Source organism: Triturus cristatus, chromosome 4_1 (genome assembly GCF_964204655.1).
Source record: "Triturus cristatus chromosome 4_1, aTriCri1.1, whole genome shotgun sequence".
Taxonomy (NCBI): domain Eukaryota; kingdom Metazoa; phylum Chordata; class Amphibia; order Caudata; family Salamandridae; genus Triturus; species Triturus cristatus.
In genome coordinates, this window is record NC_140585.1 from 146,001,642 (window position 1) to 146,018,746 (window position 17,105).

General features: G+C 56.3%; 7 non-coding genes across 7 annotated transcripts; all 7 read left to right on the forward strand.

Annotated features, from left to right (window-relative positions):
- Positions 1-2,095: 2,095 nt before the first annotated feature.
- On the forward strand, positions 2,096-2,167 carry TRNAE-CUC (transfer RNA glutamic acid (anticodon CUC)). The gene has a single exon. It is a non-coding gene; the product is annotated as a tRNA-Glu (tRNA).
- A 1,698-nt stretch (positions 2,168-3,865) lies between these two features.
- On the forward strand, positions 3,866-3,937 carry TRNAD-GUC (transfer RNA aspartic acid (anticodon GUC)). Its single transcript has one exon. It is a non-coding gene; the product is annotated as a tRNA-Asp (tRNA).
- Positions 3,938-6,634: 2,697 nt separating this feature from the next.
- TRNAE-CUC (transfer RNA glutamic acid (anticodon CUC)) lies at positions 6,635-6,706 on the forward strand. Its single transcript has one exon. It is a non-coding gene; the product is annotated as a tRNA-Glu (tRNA).
- A 1,698-nt stretch (positions 6,707-8,404) lies between these two features.
- On the forward strand, positions 8,405-8,476 carry TRNAD-GUC (transfer RNA aspartic acid (anticodon GUC)). Its single transcript has one exon. It is a non-coding gene; the product is annotated as a tRNA-Asp (tRNA).
- A 2,696-nt stretch (positions 8,477-11,172) lies between these two features.
- Positions 11,173-11,244, forward strand: TRNAE-CUC (transfer RNA glutamic acid (anticodon CUC)). Its single transcript has one exon. It is a non-coding gene; the product is annotated as a tRNA-Glu (tRNA).
- Positions 11,245-12,942: 1,698 nt separating this feature from the next.
- Positions 12,943-13,014, forward strand: TRNAD-GUC (transfer RNA aspartic acid (anticodon GUC)). The gene has a single exon. It is a non-coding gene; the product is annotated as a tRNA-Asp (tRNA).
- Positions 13,015-15,712: 2,698 nt separating this feature from the next.
- TRNAE-CUC (transfer RNA glutamic acid (anticodon CUC)) lies at positions 15,713-15,784 on the forward strand. Its single transcript has one exon. It is a non-coding gene; the product is annotated as a tRNA-Glu (tRNA).
- Positions 15,785-17,105: the final 1,321 nt, after the last annotated feature.

The window sequence follows — 17,105 nt, forward strand, 5'->3', positions numbered from 1 at the left end:
TGAAGCGCTCATGCTCAGATCTGGGCTTACTTGAGAGCTTTGACGAGGCCTTGGACGAGCTGCAGGCATCCCCCAGAAGGTCTGCTGCCCTCCTACAGGGGTCCCTGAGAAGAGGAGCAGACCCCCGCTGGTGCCCTGAGAAGAGGCACTGACCCCCCGCTGGTGCCCTGAGTAGAGGCGCTGACACCCCGCTGGTGCCCTGAGGAGAGGCACTACCCTCCCTCTGGTGCCCTGAGAGGAGGAGCTGACCCCCGCTGGTGCCCTGAGAAGAGGCACTGACACCCCGCTGGTGCCCTGAGGAGAGGCACTGCCCTCCCTCTGGTGCCCTGAGAGGAGGAGCTGACCCCCGCTGGTGCCCTGAGAAGAGGCGCTTACCTCCTGCTGGTGCCCTGAGTAGAGGCGCTGACCTCCCGCTGGTGCCATGAGAAAAGGGACTGCCCTCCTTCAGGGGTACCTGAGAAGAGGTGCTGATTCCCTGCTAGTGCCCTGAGAAGTGGCGCTGACCTCCAGCTGGTGCCCTGAGAAGAGGCGCTGCCCTCCTGCAAGGGCCCCTGAGAAGAGGCGCTGACCTCCAGCTGGTGCCATGAGAATAGGCGCTGCCCTCCTGCAAGGGCCCCTGAGAAGAGTCGCTGACCCCCCCCGCTAGTGCCCTGAGAAGAGGCGCTGACCTCCAGCTGGTGCCCTGAGAAGAGGCGCTGACCTCCAGCTGGTGCCCTGAGAAGAGGCGCTGCCCTCCTGCAAAGGCCCCTGAGAAGAGGCGCTGACCTCCAGCTGGTGCCCTGAGAAGAGGCGCTGCCCTCCTGCAAGGGCCCCTGAGAAGAGGCGCTGACCCCCCCGCTAGTGCCCTGAGAAGAGGTGCTGACCTCCAGCTGGTGCCCTGAGAAGAGGTGCTGACCTCCCGCTGGTGCCCTGAGAAGAGGTGCTGACCTCCCGCTGGTGCCCTGAGAAGAGGCGCTGACCTCCTGCTGGTGTCCTGAGAAGAGGCACTGACCCCCCGCTGGTGCCCTGAGTAGAGGTGCTGACACCCCGCTGGGGCCCTGAGAAGAGGCACTGACCCCCCCCCCGCTGGTGCTCTGAGGAGAGGCACTGCCCTCCCTCTGGTGCTCTGAGAGGAGGAGCTGACCCCCGCTGGTGCCCTGAGAAGAGGCGCTTACCTCCTGCTGGTGCCCTGAGTAGAGGCGCTGACCTCCCGCTGGTGCCATGAGAAAAGGGACTGCCCTCCTTCAGGGGTACCTGAGAAGAGGTGCTGATCCCCGCTAGTGCCCTGAGAAGAGGCGCTGACCTCCAGCTGGTGCCCTGAGAAGAGGCGCTGACCTCCCGCTGGTGCCCTGAGAAGAGGCGCTGACCTCCAGCTGGTGCCCTGAGAAGAGGCGCTGCCCTCCTGCAAGGGCCCCTGAGAAGAGGTGCTGACCCCCCGCTAGTGCCCTGAGAAGAGGCACTGACCTCCAGCTGGTGCCCTGAGAAGAGGCGCTGCCCTCCTGCAAAGGCCCCTGAGAAGAGGCGCTGACCCCCCCGCTAGTGCCCTGAGAAGAGGCGCTGACCTCCAGCTGGTGCCCTGAGAAGAGGCGCTGCCCTCCTGCAAGGGCCCCTGAGAAGAGGCGCTGACCCCCCGCTAGTGCCCTGAGAAGAGGTGCTGACCTCCAGCTGGTGCCCTGAGAAGAGGCGCTGACCTCCCGCTGGTGCCCTGAGAAGAGGCGCTGACCTCCCGCTGGTGCCCTGAGAAGAGGAGCTGACCTAGAACAGTGACTGGTATTTTTCTGGATGGTTAATTGGTTCTTGCTGTTTTTGCTCTCCAGTTAGTTGTGTGTTATGAAGGTCCCATGCGTCTTCCAGGGATGGAAACTGTCCCGAGATCTGAGTCTATTTAACGTTCAGTAGATTGCTTTGTTGGGGGTGTGCCTGAAAGCAGTGTTTTTTTTGTGTGTCCCATGATGTTTTCCAAAGTGTAGTAAAGACTAGCTTGCCAGTGTTAGGTTGATGTGTGTGTGTTTTCCTGCTTACTTTAGTTGATGCACAAAACCCTGTGACAGCAGCACAGGCGGCCTCACCCTGGTGGTATGTCTTGGAGCAGGTGCTGCTCCAGAGCACCCAGTGCTCCCTGGTGGTCTAGTGGTTAGGATTCGGCGCTCTCACCGCCGCGGCCCGGGTTCGATTCCCGGTCAGGGAAGGGACTCTTTTTTTCTCCCCACGGTATACTTCTAGTTTTTTTTCATCCTATCTAAACACATTTTTTAAGGTTTTACATCGCAAATCTTTTATTACATACATTTCTTCTTTACTTGACCTGCCACCTGCTAATAACAACGTCACCTTTCAGGCACACAGACAAAACACTGATAGAAAACTGAATGCTGGTCATCAAAGCTTGTTCTTCACAAAGGATGGGTTACCGCTTGGAAGAAGCACTGGCAAATCCAGGAGGCCTGTTTCTAGGGGTCTCCAGCTCTATGAAGAATCCAGTTTCAAGACAACATTGAAAGGGAGAGATTCGCTTCTGGAGCTTGCTACACTATAGCTTCGGAGATGGCAGCTTGCCAAATTGTTGACAGGCTCGAGCCAATTGTCAGAATGCCAGTATTCTGCGACCCACCTAGTTTGATGGATATCTGCTGGTTGGGTGGAAGGAAGCAAAGAGGAGGTGGGGGCTTATAGTATTAACGTGAAGCCAGATAGGGAGATGGGGAAGAGCAGCATTGGAGGGGGAGAGCAACACGGGCGGGCGGGATACTGCTCACCAAGCCCGGATTTACGCAGGATGGGCGGAGTCCCTCAGTCTCTCTGTCCAGCGGGGGCTCTCTCTTTACCCGTATGGCCAGTCCGGCCCTGGTGCCGTCATGTCTCCCAAAGGGCGTCTCTAGCCCGTCACTCTGGAGTCTGTATCCTCCGGGTGAGGTCTCCTATTCTTCTAGCTAGGGGCTGGAGAGAAGGGAGGTGGTTGGTCTGGGGCGCCAGTCATAGTCGCCCTTGAGAGGCGTTTCTAAGGTAGTTTGTAAGTGTGTCTGGACAGGTTGCTCTAAGGTGCGCAAAGTGATGTCTTAGCATTTGAAAGAAGCATTGAGAAAGGCAGGTGGCCTGTTTGTTTTCCTTTGCTGGCTTTGTGCAGGGAAGGAAAGTCTCCATTGTAGGGTTTGGCGCTTTATGAAGGCCTTGAGCTGCTGTTTAGAGACAGAGTGCTGCCTAGGCGGCTGGGCACGCTGCTCACACCTCATGCCATATAGCGCCTTGTCATCTCTACATCACCGAGCCTTCGATAGCTCAGTTGGTAGAGCGGAGGACTGTAGTGGGGAAGCTGATATCCTTAGGTCGCTGGTTCAAATCCGGCTCGAAGGAATTTTGCAAAGTCTTCACTTTTTTCCTCTGCTTCACAATTCAAAGCGCCTCTTTCTCAGACACTCGCACACCTGGGCTTTTCCTGCCTCCTCTCTTCTCCTTTACAAGCCAGCTTTCTCCTTTGGCGCAGGCGGGCGGGTGGGCGGGTGGGAGGGAGCGTCTCCCTCCCCACTCCCTGTGTGCAGCCCCCGCTGCAATCCTCCAGCATCAGAGAGAGCCAGGGGCCCCTGGGCTGAAGATCCAGGCCGGGGCCGTCAGAAGCAGCCGTGGGAGCTGGTTGCTGTGACTCTGGCATCAGGTGATGCTGCTGAGAGCGCTGCTGAGAGTGTCTGCTAGGAGGTGAGAAGGATCTTGTGAGGCAGGAGTGTGTTTGTGTGTGTATTGTGTGAGGGAGTGTGTGTGTGTTTATTGAGCCTGTGGGCCCCTGTGTTGGTGTGAAGGAGTTGATAAATGGCACAAATTCGTAGCATATGAGGATGGACAGGAGGGTTTTCAGCCACATAAGGAGCGGCTCAGCGAGACCAGGTGCAGCTGTTCCTCGTTAGTATAGTGGTCAGTATCCCCGCCTGTCACGCGGGAGACCGGGGTTCAATTCCCCGACGGGGAGGATTCCATCGCATTTTTTAAAGCATGACAACTCTACCTTTATTTAGAATTTCATCTAGAATGTGGCGCTTTCCACTCATGACATCATCTGATTTACTAATGCGGTCTCATAACTTTTACGATCAATCACGGGCAATTTTTAAGTGAGACACTTTTTGCGAAGGATGTCTGCCTTTTCGTTTTAAGCTTCTGTGTACTTAATTGAAAAAAGAAACGTGCACGAAGCCTTGTTATTTACATCAAAATCAAAGGACTACATGATCAATCATATGCGTTGAAGCCTGTTGTTTTTTCAAGAGACATAAATGAAATGATGGATCGCGCTCTGAATGAGGAATTATTTTTTATGACGTTGAAGCGTTTTATTTATCTTTGTTTCGGTCTAATGTTTTAGGGCCTACAGGCACATTGTGAAAGTGAAAGTTCCACTGGCCTGCACGTGCACTCCCCACCATCCTCGTCAGAGATCTTATATTGCCTAGGTCCAGCATGAGTACCAAATTCCTTTCAGGCTATTGCAGTGTATTCTGCTACTTGTAGTTTCTAACACTCTAAACTGAGGGCGAGGGGAGCCAGCATCCAAAGCAACACCCTGGTCTGGGTGAAGCGCTCATGCTCAGATCTGGGCTTACTTGAGAGCTTTGACGAGGCCTTGGACGAGCTGCAGGCATCCCCCAGAAGGTCTGCTGCCCTCCTACAGGGGTCCCTGAGAAGAGGAGCAGACCCCCGCTGGTGCCCTGAGAAGAGGCACTGACCCCCCGCTGGTGCCCTGAGTAGAGGCGCTGACACCCCGCTGGTGCCCTGAGGAGAGGCACTACCCTCCCTCTGGTGCCCTGAGAGGAGGAGCTGACCCCCGCTGGTGCCCTGAGAAGAGGCACTGACACCCCGCTGGTGCCCTGAGGAGAGGCACTGCCCTCCCTCTGGTGCCCTGAGAGGAGGAGCTGACCCCCGCTGGTGCCCTGAGAAGAGGCGCTTACCTCCTGCTGGTGCCCTGAGTAGAGGCGCTGACCTCCCGCTGGTGCCATGAGAAAAGGGACTGCCCTCCTTCAGGGGTACCTGAGAAGAGGTGCTGATTCCCCGCTAGTGCCCTGAGAAGTGGCGCTGACCTCCAGCTGGTGCCCTGAGAAGAGGCGCTGCCCTCCTGCAAGGGCCCCTGAGAAGAGGCGCTGACCTCCAGCTGGTGCCATGAGAATAGGCGCTGCCCTCCTGCAAGGGCCCCTGAGAAGAGTCGCTGACCCCCCCCGCTAGTGCCCTGAGAAGAGGCGCTGACCTCCAGCTGGTGCCCTGAGAAGAGGCGCTGACCTCCAGCTGGTGCCCTGAGAAGAGGCGCTGCCCTCCTGCAAAGGCCCCTGAGAAGAGGCGCTGACCTCCAGCTGGTGCCCTGAGAAGAGGCGCTGCCCTCCTGCAAGGGCCCCTGAGAAGAGGCGCTGACCCCCCCGCTAGTGCCCTGAGAAGAGGTGCTGACCTCCAGCTGGTGCCCTGAGAAGAGGTGCTGACCTCCCGCTGGTGCCCTGAGAAGAGGTGCTGACCTCCCGCTGGTGCCCTGAGAAGAGGCGCTGACCTCCTGCTGGTGTCCTGAGAAGAGGCACTGACCCCCCGCTGGTGCCCTGAGTAGAGGTGCTGACACCCCGCTGGGGCCCTGAGAAGAGGCACTGACCCCCCCCCCCGCTGGTGCTCTGAGGAGAGGCACTGCCCTCCCTCTGGTGCTCTGAGAGGAGGAGCTGACCCCCGCTGGTGCCCTGAGAAGAGGCGCTTACCTCCTGCTGGTGCCCTGAGTAGAGGCGCTGACCTCCCGCTGGTGCCATGAGAAAAGGGACTGCCCTCCTTCAGGGGTACCTGAGAAGAGGTGCTGATCCCCGCTAGTGCCCTGAGAAGAGGCGCTGACCTCCAGCTGGTGCCCTGAGAAGAGGCGCTGACCTCCCGCTGGTGCCCTGAGAAGAGGCGCTGACCTCCAGCTGGTGCCCTGAGAAGAGGCGCTGCCCTCCTGCAAGGGCCCCTGAGAAGAGGCGCTGACCCCCCGCTAGTGCCCTGAGAAGAGGCACTGACCTCCAGCTGGTGCCCTGAGAAGAGGCGCTGCCCTCCTGCAAAGGCCCCTGAGAAGAGGCGCTGACCCCCCCGCTAGTGCCCTGAGAAGAGGCGCTGACCTCCAGCTGGTGCCCTGAGAAGAGGCGCTGCCCTCCTGCAAGGGCCCCTGAGAAGAGGCGCTGACCCCCCGCTAGTGCCCTGAGAAGAGGCGCTGACCTCCCGCTGGTGCCCTGAGAAGAGGCACTGACCCCCCGCTGGTGCCCTGAGAAGAGGCGCTGACCTCCCGCTGGTGCCCTGAGAAGAGGAGCTGACCTAGAACAGTGACTGGTATTTTTCTGGATGGTTAATTGGTTCTTGCTGTTTTTGCTCTCCAGTTAGTTGTGTGTTATGAAGGTCCCATGCGTCTTCCAGGGATGGAAACTGTCCCGAGATCTGAGTCTATTTAACGTTCAGTAGATTGCTTTGTTGGGGGTGTGCCTGAAAGCAGTGTTTTTTTTGTGTGTCCCATGATGTTTTCCAAAGTGTAGTAAAGACTAGCTTGCCAGTGTTAGGTTGATGTGTGTGTGTTTTCCTGCTTACTTTAGTTGATGCACAAAACCCTGTGACAGCAGCACAGGCGGCCTCACCCTGGTGGTATGTCTTGGAGCAGGTGCTGCTCCAGAGCACCCAGTGCTCCCTGGTGGTCTAGTGGTTAGGATTCGGCGCTCTCACCGCCGCGGCCCGGGTTCGATTCCCGGTCAGGGAAGGGACTCTTTTTTTCTCCCCACGGTATACTTCTAGTTTTTTTTCATCCTATCTAAACACAATTTTTAAGGTTTTACATCGCAAATCTTTTATTACATACATTTCTTCTTTACTTGACCTGCCACCTGCTAATAACAACGTCACCTTTCAGGCACACAGACAAAACACTGATAGAAAACTGGATGCTGGTCATCAAAGCTTGTTCTTCACAAAGGATGGGTTACCGCTTGGAAGAAGCACTGGCAAATCCAGGAGGCCTGTTTCTAGGGGTCTCCAGCTCTATGAAGAATCCAGTTTCAAGACAACATTGAAAGGGAGAGATTCGCTTCTGGAGCTTGCTACACTATAGCTTCGGAGATGGCAGCTTGCCAAATTGTTGACAGGCTCGAGCCAATTGTCAGAATGCCAGTATTCTGCGACCCACCTAGTTTGATGGATATCTGCTGGTTGGGTGGAAGGAAGCAAAGAGGAGGTGGGGGCTTATAGTATTAACGTGAAGCCAGATAGGGAGATGGGGAAGAGCAGCATTGGAGGGGGAGAGCAACACGGGCGGGCGGGATACTGCTCACCAAGCCCGGATTTACGCAGGATGGGCGGAGTCCCTCAGTCTCTCTGTCCAGCGGGGGCTCTCTCTTTACCCGTATGGCCAGTCCGGCCCTGGTGCCGTCATGTCTCCCAAAGGGCGTCTCTAGCCCGTCACTCTGGAGTCTGTATCCTCCGGGTGAGGTCTCCTATTCTTCTAGCTAGGGGCTGGAGAGAAGGGAGGTGGTTGGTCTGGGGCGCCAGTCATAGTCGCCCTTGAGAGGCGTTTCTAAGGTAGTTTGTAAGTGTGTCTGGACAGGTTGCTCTAAGGTGCGCAAAGTGATGTCTTAGCATTTGAAAGAAGCATTGAGAAAGGCAGGTGGCCTGTTTGTTTTCCTTTGCTGGCTTTGTGCAGGGAAGGAAAGTCTCCATTGTAGGGTTTGGCGCTTTATGAAGGCCTTGAGCTGCTGTTTAGAGACAGAGTGCTGCCTAGGCGGCTGGGCACGCTGCTCACACCTCATGCCATATAGCGCCTTGTCATCCCTACATCACCGAGCCTTCGATAGCTCAGTTGGTAGAGCGGAGGACTGTAGTGGGGAAGCTGATATCCTTAGGTCGCTGGTTCAAATCCGGCTCGAAGGAATTTTGCAAAGTCTTCACTTTTTTCCTCTGCTTCACAATTCAAAGCGCCTCTTTCTCAGACACTCGCACACCTGGGCTTTTCCTGCCTCCTCTCTTCTCCTTTACAAGCCAGCTTTCTCCTTTGGCGCAGGCGGGCGGGTGGGCGGGTGGGAGGGAGCGTCTCCCTCCCCACTCCCTGTGTGCAGCCCCCCCTGCAATCCTCCAGCATCAGAGAGAGCCAGGGGCCCCTGGGCTGAAGATCCAGGCCGGGGCCGTCAGAAGCAGCCGTGGGAGCTGGTTGCTGTGACTCTGGCATCAGGTGATGCTGCTGAGAGCGCTGCTGAGAGTGTCTGCTAGGAGGTGAGAAGGATCTTGTGAGGCAGGAGTGTGTTTGTGTGTGTATTGTGTGAGGGAGTGTGTGTGTGTTTATTGAGCCTGTGGGCCCCTGTGTTGGTGTGAAGGAGTTGATAAATGGCACAAATTCGTAGCATATGAGGATGGACAGGAGGGTTTTCAGCCACATAAGGAGCGGCTCAGCGAGACCAGGTGCAGCTGTTCCTCGTTAGTATAGTGGTCAGTATCCCCGCCTGTCACGCGGGAGACCGGGGTTCAATTCCCCGACGGGGAGGATTCCATCGCATTTTTTAAAGCATGACAACTCTACCTTTATTTAGAATTTCATCTAGAATGTGGCGCTTTCCACTCATGACATCATCTGATTTACTAATGCGGTCTCATAACTTTTACGATCAATCACGGGCAATTTTTAAGTGAGACACTTTTTGCGAAGGATGTCTGCCTTTTCGTTTTAAGCTTCTGTGTACTTAATTGAAAAAAGAAACGTGCACGAAGCCTTGTTATTTACATCAAAATCAAAGGACTACATGATCAATCATATGCGTTGAAGCCTGTTGTTTTTTCAAGAGACATAAATGAAATGATGGATCGCGCTCTGAATGAGGAATTATTTTTTATGACGTTGAAGCGTTTTATTTATCTTTGTTTCGGTCTAATGTTTTAGGGCCTACAGGCACATTGTGAAAGTGAAAGTTCCACTGGCCTGCACGTGCACTCCCCACCATCCTCGTCAGAGATCTTATATTGCCTAGGTCCAGCATGAGTACCAAATTCCTTTCAGGCTATTGCAGTGTATTCTGCTACTTGTAGTTTCTAACACTCTAAACTGAGGGCGAGGGGAGCCAGCATCCAAAGCAACACCCTGGTCTGGGTGAAGCGCTCATGCTCAGATCTGGGCTTACTTGAGAGCTTTGACGAGGCCTTGGACGAGCTGCAGGCATCCCCCAGAAGGTCTGCTGCCCTCCTACAGGGGTCCCTGAGAAGAGGAGCAGACCCCCGCTGGTGCCCTGAGAAGAGGCACTGACCCCCCGCTGGTGCCCTGAGTAGAGGCGCTGACACCCCGCTGGTGCCCTGAGGAGAGGCACTACCCTCCCTCTGGTGCCCTGAGAGGAGGAGCTGACCCCCGCTGGTGCCCTGAGAAGAGGCACTGACACCCCGCTGGTGCCCTGAGGAGAGGCACTGCCCTCCCTCTGGTGCCCTGAGAGGAGGAGCTGACCCCCGCTGGTGCCCTGAGAAGAGGCGCTTACCTCCTGCTGGTGCCCTGAGTAGAGGCGCTGACCTCCCGCTGGTGCCATGAGAAAAGGGACTGCCCTCCTTCAGGGGTACCTGAGAAGAGGTGCTGATTCCCTGCTAGTGCCCTGAGAAGTGGCGCTGACCTCCAGCTGGTGCCCTGAGAAGAGGCGCTGCCCTCCTGCAAGGGCCCCTGAGAAGAGGCGCTGACCTCCAGCTGGTGCCATGAGAATAGGCGCTGCCCTCCTGCAAGGGCCCCTGAGAAGAGTCGCTGACCCCCCCCGCTAGTGCCCTGAGAAGAGGCGCTGACCTCCAGCTGGTGCCCTGAGAAGAGGCGCTGACCTCCAGCTGGTGCCCTGAGAAGAGGCGCTGCCCTCCTGCAAAGGCCCCTGAGAAGAGGCGCTGACCTCCAGCTGGTGCCCTGAGAAGAGGCGCTGCCCTCCTGCAAGGGCCCCTGAGAAGAGGCGCTGACCCCCCCGCTAGTGCCCTGAGAAGAGGTGCTGACCTCCAGCTGGTGCCCTGAGAAGAGGTGCTGACCTCCCGCTGGTGCCCTGAGAAGAGGTGCTGACCTCCCGCTGGTGCCCTGAGAAGAGGCGCTGACCTCCTGCTGGTGTCCTGAGAAGAGGCACTGACCCCCCGCTGGTGCCCTGAGTAGAGGTGCTGACACCCCGCTGGGGCCCTGAGAAGAGGCACTGACCCCCCCCCCGCTGGTGCTCTGAGGAGAGGCACTGCCCTCCCTCTGGTGCTCTGAGAGGAGGAGCTGACCCCCGCTGGTGCCCTGAGAAGAGGCGCTTACCTCCTGCTGGTGCCCTGAGTAGAGGCGCTGACCTCCCGCTGGTGCCATGAGAAAAGGGACTGCCCTCCTTCAGGGGTACCTGAGAAGAGGTGCTGATCCCCGCTAGTGCCCTGAGAAGAGGCGCTGACCTCCAGCTGGTGCCCTGAGAAGAGGCGCTGACCTCCCGCTGGTGCCCTGAGAAGAGGCGCTGACCTCCAGCTGGTGCCCTGAGAAGAGGCGCTGCCCTCCTGCAAGGGCCCCTGAGAAGAGGTGCTGACCCCCCGCTAGTGCCCTGAGAAGAGGCACTGACCTCCAGCTGGTGCCCTGAGAAGAGGCGCTGCCCTCCTGCAAAGGCCCCTGAGAAGAGGCGCTGACCCCCCCGCTAGTGCCCTGAGAAGAGGCGCTGACCTCCAGCTGGTGCCCTGAGAAGAGGCGCTGCCCTCCTGCAAGGGCCCCTGAGAAGAGGCGCTGACCCCCCGCTAGTGCCCTGAGAAGAGGTGCTGACCTCCAGCTGGTGCCCTGAGAAGAGGCGCTGACCTCCCGCTGGTGCCCTGAGAAGAGGCGCTGACCTCCCGCTGGTGCCCTGAGAAGAGGAGCTGACCTAGAACAGTGACTGGTATTTTTCTGGATGGTTAATTGGTTCTTGCTGTTTTTGCTCTCCAGTTAGTTGTGTGTTATGAAGGTCCCATGCGTCTTCCAGGGATGGAAACTGTCCCGAGATCTGAGTCTATTTAACGTTCAGTAGATTGCTTTGTTGGGGGTGTGCCTGAAAGCAGTGTTTTTTTTGTGTGTCCCATGATGTTTTCCAAAGTGTAGTAAAGACTAGCTTGCCAGTGTTAGGTTGATGTGTGTGTGTTTTCCTGCTTACTTTAGTTGATGCACAAAACCCTGTGACAGCAGCACAGGCGGCCTCACCCTGGTGGTATGTCTTGGAGCAGGTGCTGCTCCAGAGCACCCAGTGCTCCCTGGTGGTCTAGTGGTTAGGATTCGGCGCTCTCACCGCCGCGGCCCGGGTTCGATTCCCGGTCAGGGAAGGGACTCTTTTTTTCTCCCCACGGTATACTTCTAGTTTTTTTTCATCCTATCTAAACACATTTTTTAAGGTTTTACATCGCAAATCTTTTATTACATACATTTCTTCTTTACTTGACCTGCCACCTGCTAATAACAACGTCACCTTTCAGGCACACAGACAAAACACTGATAGAAAACTGAATGCTGGTCATCAAAGCTTGTTCTTCACAAAGGATGGGTTACCGCTTGGAAGAAGCACTGGCAAATCCAGGAGGCCTGTTTCTAGGGGTCTCCAGCTCTATGAAGAATCCAGTTTCAAGACAACATTGAAAGGGAGAGATTCGCTTCTGGAGCTTGCTACACTATAGCTTCGGAGATGGCAGCTTGCCAAATTGTTGACAGGCTCGAGCCAATTGTCAGAATGCCAGTATTCTGCGACCCACCTAGTTTGATGGATATCTGCTGGTTGGGTGGAAGGAAGCAAAGAGGAGGTGGGGGCTTATAGTATTAACGTGAAGCCAGATAGGGAGATGGGGAAGAGCAGCATTGGAGGGGGAGAGCAACACGGGCGGGCGGGATACTGCTCACCAAGCCCGGATTTACGCAGGATGGGCGGAGTCCCTCAGTCTCTCTGTCCAGCGGGGGCTCTCTCTTTACCCGTATGGCCAGTCCGGCCCTGGTGCCGTCATGTCTCCCAAAGGGCGTCTCTAGCCCGTCACTCTGGAGTCTGTATCCTCCGGGTGAGGTCTCCTATTCTTCTAGCTAGGGGCTGGAGAGAAGGGAGGTGGTTGGTCTGGGGCGCCAGTCATAGTCGCCCTTGAGAGGCGTTTCTAAGGTAGTTTGTAAGTGTGTCTGGACAGGTTGCTCTAAGGTGCGCAAAGTGATGTCTTAGCATTTGAAAGAAGCATTGAGAAAGGCAGGTGGCCTGTTTGTTTTCCTTTGCTGGCTTTGTGCAGGGAAGGAAAGTCTCCATTGTAGGGTTTGGCGCTTTATGAAGGCCTTGAGCTGCTGTTTAGAGACAGAGTGCTGCCTAGGCGGCTGGGCACGCTGCTCACACCTCATGCCATATAGCGCCTTGTCATCTCTACATCACCGAGCCTTCGATAGCTCAGTTGGTAGAGCGGAGGACTGTAGTGGGGAAGCTGATATCCTTAGGTCGCTGGTTCAAATCCGGCTCGAAGGAATTTTGCAAAGTCTTCACTTTTTTCCTCTGCTTCACAATTCAAAGCGCCTCTTTCTCAGACACTCGCACACCTGGGCTTTTCCTGCCTCCTCTCTTCTCCTTTACAAGCCAGCTTTCTCCTTTGGCGCAGGCGGGCGGGTGGGCGGGTGGGAGGGAGCGTCTCCCTCCCCACTCCCTGTGTGCAGCCCCCGCTGCAATCCTCCAGCATCAGAGAGAGCCAGGGGCCCCTGGGCTGAAGATCCAGGCCGGGGCCGTCAGAAGCAGCCGTGGGAGCTGGTTGCTGTGACTCTGGCATCAGGTGATGCTGCTGAGAGCGCTGCTGAGAGTGTCTGCTAGGAGGTGAGAAGGATCTTGTGAGGCAGGAGTGTGTTTGTGTGTGTATTGTGTGAGGGAGTGTGTGTGTGTTTATTGAGCCTGTGGGCCCCTGTGTTGGTGTGAAGGAGTTGATAAATGGCACAAATTCGTAGCATATGAGGATGGACAGGAGGGTTTTCAGCCACATAAGGAGCGGCTCAGCGAGACCAGGTGCAGCTGTTCCTCGTTAGTATAGTGGTCAGTATCCCCGCCTGTCACGCGGGAGACCGGGGTTCAATTCCCCGACGGGGAGGATTCCATCGCATTTTTTAAAGCATGACAACTCTACCTTTATTTAGAATTTCATCTAGAATGTGGCGCTTTCCACTCATGACATCATCTGATTTACTAATGCGGTCTCATAACTTTTACGATCAATCACGGGCAATTTTTAAGTGAGACACTTTTTGCGAAGGATGTCTGCCTTTTCGTTTTAAGCTTCTGTGTACTTAATTGAAAAAAGAAACGTGCACGAAGCCTTGTTATTTACATCAAAATCAAAGGACTACATGATCAATCATATGCGTTGAAGCCTGTTGTTTTTTCAAGAGACATAAATGAAATGATGGATCGCGCTCTGAATGAGGAATTATTTTTTATGACGTTGAAGCGTTTTATTTATCTTTGTTTCGGTCTAATGTTTTAGGGCCTACAGGCACATTGTGAAAGTGAAAGTTCCACTGGCCTGCACGTGCACTCCCCACCATCCTCGTCAGAGATCTTATATTGCCTAGGTCCAGCATGAGTACCAAATTCCTTTCAGGCTATTGCAGTGTATTCTGCTACTTGTAGTTTCTAACACTCTAAACTGAGGGCGAGGGGAGCCAGCATCCAAAGCAACACCCTGGTCTGGGTGAAGCGCTCATGCTCAGATCTGGGCTTACTTGAGAGCTTTGACGAGGCCTTGGACGAGCTGCAGGCATCCCCCAGAAGGTCTGCTGCCCTCCTACAGGGGTCCCTGAGAAGAGGAGCAGACCCCCGCTGGTGCCCTGAGAAGAGGCACTGACCCCCCGCTGGTGCCCTGAGTAGAGGCGCTGACACCCCGCTGGTGCCCTGAGGAGAGGCACTACCCTCCCTCTGGTGCCCTGAGAGGAGGAGCTGACCCCCGCTGGTGCCCTGAGAAGAGGCACTGACACCCCGCTGGTGCCCTGAGGAGAGGCACTGCCCTCCCTCTGGTGCCCTGAGAGGAGGAGCTGACCCCCGCTGGTGCCCTGAGAAGAGGCGCTTACCTCCTGCTGGTGCCCTGAGTAGAGGCGCTGACCTCCCGCTGGTGCCATGAGAAAAGGGACTGCCCTCCTTCAGGGGTACCTGAGAAGAGGTGCTGATTCCCCGCTAGTGCCCTGAGAAGTGGCGCTGACCTCCAGCTGGTGCCCTGAGAAGAGGCGCTGCCCTCCTGCAAGGGCCCCTGAGAAGAGGCGCTGACCTCCAGCTGGTGCCATGAGAATAGGCGCTGCCCTCCTGCAAGGGCCCCTGAGAAGAGTCGCTGACCCCCCCCCGCTAGTGCCCTGAGAAGAGGCGCTGACCTCCAGCTGGTGCCCTGAGAAGAGGCGCTGACCTCCAGCTGGTGCCCTGAGAAGAGGCGCTGCCCTCCTGCAAAGGCCCCTGAGAAGAGGCGCTGACCTCCAGCTGGTGCCCTGAGAAGAGGCGCTGCCCTCCTGCAAGGGCCCCTGAGAAGAGGCGCTGACCCCCCCGCTAGTGCCCTGAGAAGAGGTGCTGACCTCCAGCTGGTGCCCTGAGAAGAGGTGCTGACCTCCCGCTGGTGCCCTGAGAAGAGGTGCTGACCTCCCGCTGGTGCCCTGAGAAGAGGCGCTGACCTCCTGCTGGTGTCCTGAGAAGAGGCACTGACCCCCCGCTGGTGCCCTGAGTAGAGGTGCTGACACCCCGCTGGGGCCCTGAGAAGAGGCACTGACCCCCCCCCCCGCTGGTGCTCTGAGGAGAGGCACTGCCCTCCCTCTGGTGCTCTGAGAGGAGGAGCTGACCCCCGCTGGTGCCCTGAGAAGAGGCGCTTACCTCCTGCTGGTGCCCTGAGTAGAGGCGCTGACCTCCCGCTGGTGCCATGAGAAAAGGGACTGCCCTCCTTCAGGGGTACCTGAGAAGAGGTGCTGATCCCCGCTAGTGCCCTGAGAAGAGGCGCTGACCTCCAGCTGGTGCCCTGAGAAGAGGCGCTGACCTCCCGCTGGTGCCCTGAGAAGAGGCGCTGACCTCCAGCTGGTGCCCTGAGAAGAGGCGCTGCCCTCCTGCAAGGGCCCCTGAGAAGAGGCGCTGACCCCCCGCTAGTGCCCTGAGAAGAGGCACTGACCTCCAGCTGGTGCCCTGAGAAGAGGCGCTGCCCTCCTGCAAAGGCCCCTGAGAAGAGGCGCTGACCCCCCCGCTAGTGCCCTGAGAAGAGGCGCTGACCTCCAGCTGGTGCCCTGAGAAGAGGCGCTGCCCTCCTGCAAGGGCCCCTGAGAAGAGGCGCTGACCCCCCGCTAGTGCCCTGAGAAGAGGTGCTGACCTCCAGCTGGTGCCCTGAGAAGAGGCGCTGACCTCCCGCTGGTGCCCTGAGAAGAGGCGCTGACCTCCCGCTGGTGCCCTGAGAAGAGGAGCTGACCTAGAACAGTGACTGGTATTTTTCTGGATGGTTAATTGGTTCTTGCTGTTTTTGCTCTCCAGTTAGTTGTGTGTTATGAAGGTCCCATGCGTCTTCCAGGGATGGAAACTGTCCCGAGATCTGAGTCTATTTAACGTTCAGTAGATTGCTTTGTTGGGGGTGTGCCTGAAAGCAGTGTTTTTTTTGTGTGTCCCATGATGTTTTCCAAAGTGTAGTAAAGACAAGCTTGCCAGTGTTAGGTTGATGTGTGTGTGTTTTCCTGCTTACTTTAGTTGATGCACAAAACCCTGTGACAGCAGCACAGGCGGCCTCACCCTGGTGGTATGTCTTGGAGCAGGTGCTGCTCCAGAGCACCCAGTGCTCCCTGGTGGTCTAGTGGTTAGGATTCGGCGCTCTCACCGCCGCGGCCCGGGTTCGATTCCCGGTCAGGGAAGGGACTCTTTTTTTCTCCCCACGGTATACTTCTAGTTTTTTTTCATCCTATCTAAACACATTTTTTAAGGTTCTACATCGCAAATCTTTTATTACATACATTTCTTCTTTACTTGACCTGCCACCTGCTAATAACAACGTCACCTTTCAGGCACACAGACAAAACACTGATAGAAAACTGGATGCTGGTCATCAAAGCTTGTTCTTCACAAAGGATGGGTTACCGCTTGGAAGAAGCACTGGCAAATCCAGGAGGCCTGTTTCTAGGGGTCTCCAGCTCTATGAAGAATCCAGTTTCAAGACAACATTGAAAGGGAGAGATTCGCTTCTGGAGCTTGCTACACTATAGCTTCGGAGATGGCAGCTTGCCAAATTGTTGACAGGCTCGAGCCAATTGTCAGAATGCCAGTATTCTGCGACCCACCTAGTTTGATGGATATCTGCTGGTTGGGTGGAAGGAAGCAAAGAGGAGGTGGGGACTTATAGTATTAACGTGAAGCCAGATAGGGAGATGGGGAAGAGCAGCATTGGAGGGGGAGAGCAACACGGGCGGGCGGGATACTGCTCACCAAGCCCGGATTTACGCAGGATGGGCGGAGTCCCTCAGTCTCTCTGTCCAGCGGGGGCTCTCTCTTTACCCGTATGGCCAGTCCGGCCCTGGTGCCGTCATGTCTCCCAAAGGGCGTCTCTAGCCCGTCACTCTGGAGTCTGTATCCTCCGGGTGAGGTCTCCTATTCTTCTAGCTAGGGGCTGGAGAGAAGGGAGGTGGTTGGTCTGGGGCGCCAGTCATAGTCGCCCTTGAGAGGCGTTTCTAAGGTAGTTTGTAAGTGTGTCTGGACAGGTTGCTCTAAGGTGCGCAAAGTGATGTCTTAGCATTTGAAAGAAGCATTGAGAAAGGCAGGTGGCCTGTTTGTTTTCCTTTGCTGGCTTTGTGCAGGGAAGGAAAGTCTCCATTGTAGGGTTTGGCGCTTTATGAAGGCCTTGAGCTGCTGTTTAGAGACAGAGTGCTGCCTAGGCGGCTGGGCACGCTGCTCACACCTCATGCCATATAGCGCCTTGTCATCCCTACATCACCGAGCCTTCGATAGCTCAGTTGGTAGAGCGGAGGACTGTAGTGGGGAAGCTGATATCCTTAGGTCGCTGGTTCAAATCCGGCTCGAAGGAATTTTGCAAAGTCTTCACTTTTTTCCTCTGCTTCACAATTCAAAGCGCCTCTTTCTCAGACACTCGCACACCTGGGCTTTTCCTGCCTCCTCTCTTCTCCTTTACAAGCCAGCTTTCTCCTTTGGCGCAGGCGGGCGGGTGGGCGGGTGGGAGGGAGC